The sequence below is a fragment of the Peromyscus eremicus genome, chromosome 12 (assembly GCF_949786415.1).
Source record: "Peromyscus eremicus chromosome 12, PerEre_H2_v1, whole genome shotgun sequence".
NCBI classification, from domain to species: domain Eukaryota; kingdom Metazoa; phylum Chordata; class Mammalia; order Rodentia; family Cricetidae; genus Peromyscus; species Peromyscus eremicus.
In genome coordinates this window covers 71,401,699-71,414,330 of record NC_081428.1, presented here as the reverse complement: position 1 = coordinate 71,414,330, position 12,632 = coordinate 71,401,699, and the positions used below count along the sequence as shown (strand labels likewise).

Genomic DNA, 12,632 nt, shown 5'->3' with positions numbered 1-12,632 from the left:
CTATAAACAGTACTGTATAGTGCTCACAAACAATCCCTATATATACTCCTTTACAGTCTCTGTGTACAGTCCCTATACATAGTCTCTGTCTTAGTCACTGTTCTACTGTGAAGAGACACCATGACCATGGCAACTCTTATAAAAGAAAGTATTTAATTGGGTCCTTGCTTACAGTTTCAGAAGGTTAGTCCATTTCATCACGGCAGGGAAAATGGTAGTTCTCAGGTAGGTATGGTGCTGGAGAAGTAGCTGAGCTTTACTTCCTGATCTGTGAGAGCCCACAGAGGTTCCCTAGTAAGATCTAAGCTTGCTTTACTCAGCAGGGCTGCATAAGGGGATGTTTGGAAGGGTCTGCACTTGGCTGTGCTGGGGAGAGGTCTTTTGCTCCACCCCTTGGCATTCCTTTAAAAAGCCCTTTAGATGAGACAGAAAGGGCCAGTGGATTAGGATCCAGGTTCTCTCGAGGCTATCCTGTGTTTCTATCTGTTCCTTCCCCCTCTATCCTTCTGTCTAAATCTCTTATCCCTCACTCCTCAAGAGTACCCTGGGGGGGAAAGGTGGGGGTGGGCCCCCCACACTGATCCTCAGGCAGCAGGCAGAGAGAGAGAGAGAGAGAGAGAGAGAGAGAGAGAGAGAGAGAGACACTGGGCCTGGCATGGACTTTTGAAACCTCAAAAGTGACACATCTTCTCCAACAAGGCCACACCTCCTAATCCTTCCAAACAGTTCTTCAACTGGTGACCAAGCATGCAAATAGATGAACCTATGGGAGCCATTCTCTTTCAAACTACCACAGTCTCTTACAGTACCTCTATAGTACCCTACAGTGCCTATAAACACTTCCTTACAGTGCCTGTACACAGTACCCTACAATGCCTATGTATAGTTCCCACAGTACCTGTATACAGTCCTCCACATGACCTCTATGCAGTCCCCTACGGTGCCATGACAGAACTGGTTCCTATCTGTGACTTGGTGCCCACTGACCAGCCATCCTCAGCTTTCTCTCCATCTTGCCCCTTTCTAGTCTCTGCTAACCACATTTTTTAAAAAAATTTTATTTTCAGTGTTTATGGTCTCTGTGCCCCAACTCAGGGCTTCACACATGCTAGGCAAATTCTATACTATGAACACATCCCCAGGCTTCTTGATGCTTTTTTCTCTATTTTGAGACAAGGTTTTGATAAGTTGTCCAGGCTGGCTGTGAGCCCAACTCTGTAGATTTAGACAAGCCTATAATTCTATCCTCCTGCCTCAGCCTCCCAAGTACCTGGAGTTATACACCTGTGCAACCAGGCCCAACTTCATTCTGTTATTGACTTCTATGAGACTAATTGTGGAGGGTTCCAAATATGAGTAACAGCACATGGTGTGTTCCATCCATCTTATCACAATGGCAGAACTTATACCAAGATTTTAGACTTAGATTATAACTAAATTGTTATGTGTCTCCTTTATTAAGAATAAAATCCACAGTTGCATTGTTATGAGCATATTAATAACATTTATACATATTTTTTCTATATTTGAGCTGTTCCATTGTTCTCTTACTTATTGTGTACATAGGTGTTTGCGTGTGTGCATGGGCACTTGTGTATGCAGGTGCATGTGCACCTGTGTGTACATGTGTATGGAGCTCAGAAGTCAACCTTAGGTGTCACTTCTCAGATGCCATCCATTTGCTTTTTGAGACAGGCTCTGGAGCTTGTCCAGAAGATTAGGCTTGATGGCCAGTGAGCCCCAGGATTCTGCCTGTCTTCACTTCTCAGAGCTGGGATCACAGGGTCACATGATCGCCTCTGTGGTCTGTTGTCATTGTTTGCATGTGTCTGTATTACACATGTGTGCACTTGTGTGTGTGCATGCACATTTCCCTGTGTGTGCAGAGGCCTGAGGTTGACTTCAGTCATCTTCCTGGACAACGCTCCACTTTATTTATCGAGGGCAGATTCTTTTGCTGAATCTGGACCTCACTAGCCAACTTTTCCTTGGGATCCCATTTCTGTCTTCCAACCTCTGGAATTACAGGTAGTCGCCATGCCTGCTTGACTTTTGAGTGAATTCTGAGGGTCCAAACATGGACCCTCCTCTTTGCAGGATAAGGAAACTTCATTCACATAGCTGTATAGCCCTGGCTATCTTGGAATTCACTCTGTAGACCAGGCTGGCCTTGAACTCACAGAGATCCACCTGCCTCTGCCTCCTGAGAGGTGGGATTAAAGGTGGGTGCCACCACTGCCCAGATTTTTTTACTTTCAATTATTTTTTGAGGCAGAGTCTTACTTTGTAGCTCAGGCTGGTCTCTACCTCGCCAGTGCTAAGACTACAGGGGGCACTCCACAGTGGCTTTGTGCCTTTCACAGAACATCTTTTCCATTCTCAGTTTTCAATGTCTTGATTGGCCAGATCATTTTGAGTGAACAGCTTTTATCACTATAGAGTATTAGTGGTCAACTTTCTGAGCCCCTCCTCTCCATATCTTCCTGAGTATGAAATTCTTCCATCAAAGTTCCAGGTTCCTTCTGATATTTCATGGCATAGAGTGCTTGGTACTTGCCCATTGTCTCTTTGAAAATCAAATACTGCTTTTCTCATTTTGTACCAATATTTCTGCTTTTATAACGAATAACTTTCACCAGTATAAGCTTCATTTTCCCCAAACATGCCATGAACTGTTTCAAGTAAAGAGAAGGAAGGCTTTGGTATATTTCCACATCTGCCTTCCATTCCTCCTTTCCTGACCTGAGAATATCTACATTGTGACTTGGGTGTGTCCACTGCAGCCCCACCTTTCCACTCTACCTATCCCACGCCTCCACTCATCTTACCAGCCTTGTGCTCAGTTTTAGATTTCTGTGCTGTTCGCCATTCAGCTTCCATGGCATGCAAAGCTCAGCCGAAAGGCTGAGATGTGATCCTTTCCTGATCTTCATTCTGCAGACGGCTAGTCTGGCTAATGGCATTCCCATTATATCCCCCATTGACACCTCAAGTTAACTGAGCTGAACTCATCCTCACAACATTCTGCTACTGTTCCGCAGTCCCCTTGTCCATGAAGCCATTATCCTTCCAGGCACAGAGACGGAAGCCTGGGAGTGACCCTCCACTCCTGTTTCCCCTGCTCCCTGTCCCTTGATGACAAGTTCTCTCTTCCCTTCTTTCCCGCAACCACTGCTCAGCCCTCATGTTACCCATTTCCCCCTCAAAGCCTCCTGGGGGAAGCCCTGCTGTCTATCTTCTCGTCCTGCCACACTGCAGCCCAAGAGATTGCTCTAACGTTTCAATATGACCATATCATTCCCCACTGAAACATTTCTCATGGCCTCTCCCCACCGTACTAAAAAAAACTATACTCTTCAGTGTGGCAAACAAGACCCTCTGTGGTCCGGTCGTAGCCTTTGCTTCAGCAACTCTGAAGTATATAAACCGAGTCACCTCTGAGCCTTGTGCTGTTCCCTCTCACTCATCAAAAGTTGTGCTTCAAGCTCTCCAGATATTATCTGCCTCCCTTGATCTACTACCCGGTTTGAGGATCTATCTCAGACTCTCATCTAAGATTCGCATGTCTGTTTCTGGCTCTGTTCCACACAATTGATGGGAACCATTTGACCTTCCTCACAGTGGGTGCTCAGTTCACATTTGCTTTCATGACTGAGTGTCTCTTCAGGAATGCACTTGATGGGACCTGCATGATTTAGGGGTTCGGTGTAGCACGGTACTTGGGTAGAGCAGGACTGTCTCAGCTACAGGAACGCAGGGCTGTTGGCTCCCTAGTAGTTAGGAAACACCACCTGAGGACCATTAGAAGTCAGTCAGGCGTGCTGATAGTAGAAAAGGAAAGAGACTCCACTTCTACCACCGGTGTCCTAGGGTCAGGTCCTGGGCTCATGGACATCCTTGCTGGTGAAACTTTAGGATGGGGGTGGTCTGGATAACAACAGCTACCTTGGCTCTCAAAGATTCTGGAAAGAGCCTCTGGCCTCATAGAAGATGGAGAGATATCCCCCCCACACACACACACACTCAATTAATGAAAGGTGGGGCTATGGCGGCCCAGAGCTGAGAGGAACAGAAATGCACTGGGCAATGAAAACATTCAGCGCCTGGTACCTGAGGATCAAAGTGATCTGCCGAGCCCTGGCTGCTCAGAGCTTCCACAGCAGACAGGTCCTGAGGAAAGCGAAAAGCCAGTTCCCGCGTAGACAGTGACACTGCTAGGTACTGAGAAAGCCACCTCCACCATGCAGACCACACAGGAAGAAGGGTAAGGCTCGAATGGCCAGCTGGGAAAGCAGGGCTGGCCTGACCAGCTGTGTGGTGGCCATTGAGTTTTCCCTGCCAATAGCTCACAGTCCCCGCTTTAGCTGATCACACTAGTGAGATGGGCTGGTGACATCCATGCTGCCTGCCTCACATGACTGTGACTGGAAGCAGGAGAGGTTATGGCTATAAACACATTGCTGTCTGTCTCAGTGTGCAAAGAATGCTTATTATTAATTATTAAGACAATCTTTTACATAAACCTCTTCTCCCTTGTGCTCCTTTCTTGCCTTGGACCAGACTTATAGTCTCAGGACTTCAGGGGCTGAGGCAGAAGGATTGTGAGTTTGAGGCCTGCCTTCTGGGCTATGTAGCCCTTGTGGGAGAAAGACAGACAGACAGAAAGAAAGAAAGAAAGAAAGAAAGAAAGAAAGAAAGAAAGAAAGAAAGGAAGAGAAAGGAGGGAGGGAGGGAGGGAGGGAGGGAGGGAGAGGAAAGAATTCTCAAGGTTTTTTTTGTTTTTGTTTTTTTTCTGCTTTCCCCTTTCACACTGGGATCAGGGAAAAGCACCTTTCATTTTCACTGGGGTATCGATGACGTCAGAGGCCAATTTTTAAAGGAGAAGTGGATATTTTTTACATGAATCCCAACCTTTGGAAGAGAAGGAGAGAAGAAGGAATCCCACCCTGGAGAAGCCCTGGTTAGGGCAGAGATGGTGGTTCTTCTCTGCTGTGACCTCCAGACCAGGCTCATCGTGTGGAGGTGGAGAGCTCAACCATCTTGTTTTGTTTGCTTATTTGTTCTTTTAGCGTGGTGTGTCACTAAACACAGCATTGAACTTGTAACTCCCCTGCGGCAGTCTCTCAAGCAGTTGGGACATCAGGCGTGTGCCTCTGCTCTTGGCCTGGGCTCCTTGTTGAGATGACTTAGGACTAGACACTCTCTTGGCTGTTTCTCTGATCTTATTTCTAATCATACCGGGAACTCTTAGATACGCCACACATTACTACATGTCTCTAGGACCGAGTAGCATGCTAGGGTGCTAGAGCAACATGGAGTTCAGATAACTTGAGCACAATCTTTAATCTATCAAGAGTCATGCGGCAAGGCGGCCATCACCACCACCAGTAGCACCACCACCATTGTTGCCATCACCACGATCACAATCATCACCAGTACCACCACCACCACCAGCACCACCACCAACACCACCACCAGCACCACCATCACTACCATCACCACCTGACCACCACCTTCAGAACAGATACAATTCTATTCTTTTATTGGAAAGTTTCTTTTTTTTTTTTTTTTGAGACAGGGTTTATCTGTGGAACAGCCCTGGCTGTCCTGGAACTTGTTTTGTTTACCAGGCTGGCCTCGAACTCACAGAGATGCACCTGCCTCTGCCTCCCAAGTGCTGGGATTAAAGGCATGCACCACCACCTCCCTGGTGAAAGTTTCTTATCTTAAAGGGCTGATGTTAATCCCAGAAAATGTTCTGAAACAGCGTTTGGAACAAGCTTTTAGCACTGAAGTTGTGATCTCAATGAGGTAATACAGCTCATCAAAAGTAGTTTATATTAGAGCAGGGGCGTTTCTTCTTGACAAGGGTACTGAATAGCAGACCAAGGGAATATCAGTACAGGGAATCAGGACCATCCCAGGGTGTTTGATGAGCTTTGCCTGGCAGTCTCTTGGAAAAGATAGGAAATACAGGCCAAATGACGGTACAGTAAGCTGAATAATTTTTCTAAAAACACGTTTTTCAATTATTGAATTCATAACCTAGCTAGTCCTTGGAGAATAGAGACGTGGGTCAGAATCCTGTAGTGCTCATTGTTTGTGCTGATAACTTAGGTGGTGGGGTCATGAACATCACATTTGGGGTGGTTGGAACCTGCTGGAAAGGCCAGCAGAAACACTGGATCACAACAGAGTTAGGAATATCGTAGCAGGTCAGTGAGAAAGACAGATTAAATGAGACACAACATGGGATAAACGCAAAGGCTCTGCGTTCGCATTCCAGGTGTCACCTGAACCACGACGGTAGAACTGGGGTGACATGGGGAGCAGGGCAGTTCGGGGACCAGTCTAAGGTCAAGTTGGGTTATTTCTGTGGGTAGGAATCTCAACCAGTGTTAACGGCACAAATATCTAATTAGACCTCAGGAAGCTTTTAGCAGAAATGGAAATGAAGAATCGAGGCAGGTTCTCACTTCCCTCTGGGTTGTAATTAGGCCTCCCTTACGAAGAGGCCTGTGATCCTGGGTGAGTCCACACTGCTCTTGGGAGACTCACAGAGGATAGTGGCTGGCTGGAGTGCTTTGCCAGTGGACTCCTTCCTCTCTATCCAGTCCATCCAAAGGCGAGGCCTCCTTCACACCCCGAGCACAATTTTGCACTCTTGAATGCCATTTACATCTACAAATTGTATGGATGTTTTCCCTTGGAACACCTTCAGACTCACCCTTTTATCTGCTTCCCAGGAAGCCGAGAGGCTGACAAGTCACATCACCATCACTGTGGACATCAATGCTGAGGCTAAGTGCACAGCCTTTGGAATGTGGGGACCATATGGATCTGGGTGGAGAAGTCCATCTCTCCTACCGGCTTTGCCAACACAGGCAAGGCCACTCAGACGTTCTGAGATTCACTGTCCTTGTCCGAGACATGAGGTTATTAATATCAGGTCTGTAGTGCTATGAGTATTGGGTGAGAGTGTATGGTAGGGGGCATGGAGTAGGCAGTGCCCTGCCTCGATTTCCCCTCTTTTTTCCTCTGGGTCAGACACTGTGCAGAGGACCTGGTGGAAAACAAGACAGATGCAGGTACCCTGTTCACACTCGAGGATGCTGGACTCTTTGCAGTTAAGGAGATTTTCTTTTTCATACCTTCTCCAGCATGGCCACCAAGCGCTTAAGCACAAGCAATATGACCAGAGTGACCGAGGAGCTAAAACTTTAATTGTGTTATATTTTGAGGATTTGAGTAAGCATGGGAAGAGAGAGATGTGAAAACAGACAACATAACTCTATGTATATATACCTCAATCATATTTCTGAGACTGACTGGCCTGAGCAGAATGCAGACGCAATGAAGGAGAAATGTGTAGAAAGCACCCCGAACAGTGCACTGGGCATTCTTACTTGTCTATCCATCTGTTCAATGCTATTGAATTGTCACCTCTGCATAAACCTCAGGTGCCGGGGATGTAGCGGAAACTTAGGTATAGCTCGGCCCTCAGTGAGCCTGCAGCTTAGTGAGGACGTATGAAGAAGTGTTTTCACTATGGCAAGGCAAGTCTATGCTCTGAGCTGCTGAGACATCTATGCTCCGTGCACAGTAGGGGAGAGGTTTTCAGAAGGACCTCTCTGGATCTGAGCTGATCCTTGCAAAAGTTGGATTTCATGGTGAGACTCAACTGATGTTTATCCCACATGTAACAACATAGGCCTTGCTGGGAGGAGAGGTAGGTACGAGGCAAACACGGCTCTAAAGAAAACCCATGACCAGGGCCAAGTCGTTTTCTTTTAAAATTACCCTCATGTGGAGTGGTGCTGGTGGTGGTGTCTGATTGGGTTCCTTCTTTGCCAACCACCTTTTCTTTGGCCCAAGGATAGTTTCTTGACGATAATCTCTTTCCGCGTGTGTGCATACATTCATAAGTGTGTGTGTGAATATATGTGTGTGCATGTGTGCATAGGTGTGTGTGGTTGGAAGTCTCTCTACTTCAAACTTCCTCTACTCTATATTTCAAGACATGGTTTCTCACTGAACCTGGAGCTCACTGATATAGCCAGGCTGGCTGGCCAACCAGCCCCAGGGACCCTCCTCTCTCCATTTCCCCAGCACTGGGGTTTTAGATATATATATCACATGCCCCTTTCTTTTTTGTGTTGGTGATGTGATCTAAACTTAGTCTCCATTATGGCATGGGCATGGCGAGTGCTTCCCAGCTCAGCCCCCTCACCAGTTCATAACCTCTTAAAAATGGTCTTATCTGGAGTTATCGTGGTTGGATTTTTTTTCCCCGGGCTGTGTTACTGATATTTGATCAGACAAACTCTGATACTTATAAGTAATGATGGTTTTGCTGTGGGAGTCCAATACTTGATGTAAACAAATAGCACTGTGAATCTGGCCAGAGTATGAAGAAGCTGTGACTAATGGCAACCTATTGAACCTGGCTGTGATGGCGATGTATGTTTGTAAGGGCGAAGATTACTGTAATCACTGTGTGAAGATGTGGGATATTATGTACATCTATGTATTTTATGCAATAGTTTGATTTGCTCCAAGTTAATATGTGATGCCCAGCCCAAAGAATTGTGTAGCCCACAGTTATTCACATAAAACTAGGTACAGTTTTAAAGCTAAGCATTCTTGTAGAGGCCTGTAATCTCATTACTCTGGAGGCTGAGCCAGGAGGATTGCTGGGAGTTTGAGGCTAGCTTAGTCGACATTAGTGAGACTTTGTCTTAGAAAACAACAGCAATAAAGTAAGAATAGCCTTATATAAAGCAGTTCCCATATCCATATTTGAGTGTTTAAATTAGATGGCATGTGTGACTTCTCCCATCAGGCTGGGGATGCTCATGTGTGTGGCTTTGTCCTGTGAAGCTCTAAACAATTCTTGAGTAGCTAAGAGTTACCTACTTAGACTTTGGTAGAGCTGCCTCTAGGGAAATGGACATGTACGTCAATGTAAGTCTTTTGTACCTATAAGCAACCGTGGCTTCTTGTGTACCTATAAGGAACCGCCAAGTAGTCATGCCCTTTGGCTTGGTAATTCTCCTTCTGAGAATCCACCCGAAAGAAGGAACTGGAAATGCGCATAGTAAAGATTTCGCCCAGACCTGTTTGTAGTTGTCGAGGAGAGCACGCAACTTAAATAGCTAACAGCATAATAACACACAGCTGGGAAACGATGCTGGCGAGGGCCGCTCACTACAAGACCAATTAAGGAAAAACAAAACAAAAAGCCGAGGAGCGACAGTGACCGTACATCGCAGTCAGTGAGCTTGGGTTTGCACTGTGGCTCCGTCACTGGAGCCTGTCACCTGTACACTATGCCCTCCTAGAAAAATGGGGTTGATAATAATAACACCTATCTCAGAGGGACTTCCTAGGACTAAATGACATAATGAAGATAAAATGATTAACACCATGCAAAGTACATTTATTAGGTTACCTACAAATGCCAGCCCTCTATGGAGTGTATGATTTCAAGGCATAAAAATAGACCGAAGAGAAATATGTCAATGTATTAAAAATTGTGAGATCTGGGTGGTAGGACTCATGGGTGATAATTTTTTACTTTCAACTTCCCAAATTTTCTGCAATGAGCAGGAACTACTATTATATTAGGAGTATATAATAATGTAATACAACACTATATATATATATATATATATATATATATATATATATATATATATATATATATATAAAGGAATGTTACCCACAATGAAACAGCACTTCCTGTTTCCCTTCCAGGGGAGGAGCTGGAACCAGCCTCGGCAGACACTCACACAGAGTCTCATATGTACTGAGCCTCTAGGAGGGTCAGGGCTTGAGGGAGCCTCATCAGCTGTTACAGGTGTTGGGTGGGCAGGTGGGTGGGCAGGGGGAAGTTGGAACAGTTGATCATAGGAGTTTCTCCCAGATCCGAGACTCTACATTTCAAGCTGCTCTGATTTTTGTCATTTCCCCTCATATTTTAGCTGATCTGAACAAAAGACTACATAAAAAATAGCAAGTGAATGGAGGCCAGGGAGGTGGCTCACTGGTAAAGTGATCGCCACAGGAGCATGGAGATCTGACTTCTGATCCAGGTACACCCATGTACAAAGCTGGGCAAAGCCACTGTAGTCCGACCCCAGGAGGCAGAGACAGGAGGATCCCCAAGCGTGATGGCCAGCCAGTCTAGTTGAATCAGTGAACTCTGGGTTTAGCAAGACCCTGTCTCTAAAAATAAAATGGAAAGAGATAGAGGACCTCACACACACCCACCCACCCACACACACACACACACACCCACCCACACACACACACACACACACACACAGAGGGGGGACATATATACACAGAAAGACATGGAACATACACACAGAGATATGGGGCATATACGCACAGACATAGAATACATACACACACAGACATGGGACATGCACATACACACGCACACAGAAACATGGAACATGTACACACACACAGGCATGGGACATGTATACACACAGGGGCATGAACACAAAGAGACACGTGACATGTACACACATGTGGGAGGACATGGACACACACACATATAAAGTGGAAAGTGTTCCATTTCCTTCCCACCCCCAGATCTCTCCCAGAAACAATAATGCCTAGAATGCTGGAGTTAAATGTTAAAGGGGATGGTGTGTGTGGGGGATCAGGGGGCTTAGATCAGATCAGAAACACCACAGGAAATGAGCTTAGTTACAGCTGTTTTATTTAATGAGTACAATTTATACTCAAAGTGGAATTTCTGTCAAACACAGCTCTTTAAGCAAGAAGCTTCCCACGGTAGGAGACACTCCCTAGACCGAGAAGGGTACAGTTGTAAAGGGTGCGTGTGAGTGTGTGCATTCGGTTTCTGCTGTTTGCGCTTGTGAGCCAACATCCTTCAGTCCTTCACTGACTGAGGTGCCCTATTCTCCAGCAAGTGGGTCCAGCAGCTGCCTTGTGTAAACACTGAATCCCAGGCACCAAGGTATCAAAGTCTTGTGCCTGATTACTGTCCCTCATTATGTTTGGAGGTGACCGTTGTACACCTCCAGACCATGGGTCCCTCAAAGTCCTGAAGCAAAAGCATGACAAACAGCTCTCCTCCGACCTCCCCACAGGGAGGTCATCGCATGCTAATGAGGCCCAGGCACATAACCTAGCAGCCCAGACAAGTGAGCCGGTGGGTTCACACAGCACTCCAGAGCGCCACTGTGGTTTTGTCACAAGTCACCTCATCCCTCAGCAGACCCTCCTGACGCCCCCGGAGACGGAGGGAGGGGTCTCTCCGCTACCCTGAAGTGCACAGCAGGACTGCTCGCGCGCGCCTGGTTCTCCCCTGTCCACTGCAACGGCGGCGGCAGGGATGGAGGCAGATCCTCAGCATCACCTGTAGGGCTTCTGAGAAGTCCACCGCCCCCTCCTCAAATTCCAGTCCACTAGTCCCGAGAAAAGGGACATCAGAAGATACTGGGTGAGGCGAGGCAGTCGAGTGGAGTTTTCAAACGCCCCGCAGCCCCACAGGTGACTCTGGATGCACCCTTATAAGATACAAACACGCAGACAGGTCTTGTGACTCAAAACAAACAGGTCCGCTTTAGGTTCCCCTGATGCTCCCCGCTTTATTTGTCAAGGTGTCTGTATTCGGTTCAGCTTCTCTCTAAGTCCACCACCCAAGAGGCTTTGGACTTAGAGTGTTCCAAAGTCTCAGAACCCCACGGGACTGCCAGAGGCTCTGGCCACCAGGCAACAGAAAGACCTTCCCTGCTCCCAGAAGCCCTCTGCTCCCGGTGCCGCGATCTGAATATCCTGGAGCCAACGTAAAAAAGGAAGACAGCTGACCAGTTGCTTCAGCAAACTGCCCTGAGCAAAGACGCCTGTCGTCCGCACACCTTCGCGTCCCGACCCACCGCACAGGGAGGGGGCCCCACCCTGCCCAGTCCACTGGCGCATCCCCTCGGGCCCGGGTTTGTGGCAGGTGGCGCTGTCAGGATGGGCGCAGGGGCCTCGTCTGCAGCGCCTTTCCCAGCCGCGGGACCCGCTCTCGCTTTGCCCCGGTTTTCCAAGTTGCTGCTGGTCTCCCCCGTCACCCCCGCAACTGGTGACCCCTGGTTCGCGGCCGCGGTCTTACCTCACCATGCTACACTTGGTTGCGCGCTTGCCGGGGGGCGCTCCCTCCTAGCGGCTTATTCCCTTACTTGGGAGGAAAGAGGAACCCAGAGACAGAAGGGGACCGAAGCGGGCGCCCGGGCGTCCTCGCAGTGCAGCCCTCTCCGGGGCGGGGACATCAGGCGGCTTCCAGGGTTGGCGGCCCAGGGGTCTTCCGCCTTCGCTAGGGGCTCCGCTGCTGGAAGGGCAGGCTGCCTCTGCTGCCCGCTACGGCACTGCGGCTCTGCACCCTGTCCCTCGCAGCATCGCAAGTCCGGCTGCCACTCTTGCTGCGGAGCCCTGCCCCCCCCCCCCCCCCAGCGCAGAGCCCGCCCCCGCCACACACCCGCGCGCGCAGACACACGCGTCCCCCACAAACACACGGGTGCACACATATAAACACGTGTGAGCCCACACACGCACACACACCCACGGGTGCTGATCGTTTGGTGGGAACCTGTGTGTGCATGATCAGGGCA

General features: G+C 48.0%; 1 protein-coding gene across 1 annotated transcript in view; it reads right to left on the bottom strand.

Moving 5' to 3' along the window:
* Positions 1-12,379, bottom strand: part of Dgkg (diacylglycerol kinase gamma) — a 198,541-nt gene extending 186,162 nt beyond the window's left edge. Inside the window, exon 1 of the mRNA XM_059277313.1 lies at positions 12,137-12,379. The gene's annotated coding sequence lies outside the window, so the exon portion shown is untranslated. The remainder of the gene's footprint in view (positions 1-12,136) is intronic.
* Between the last annotated feature and the right edge of the window lie 253 nt (positions 12,380-12,632).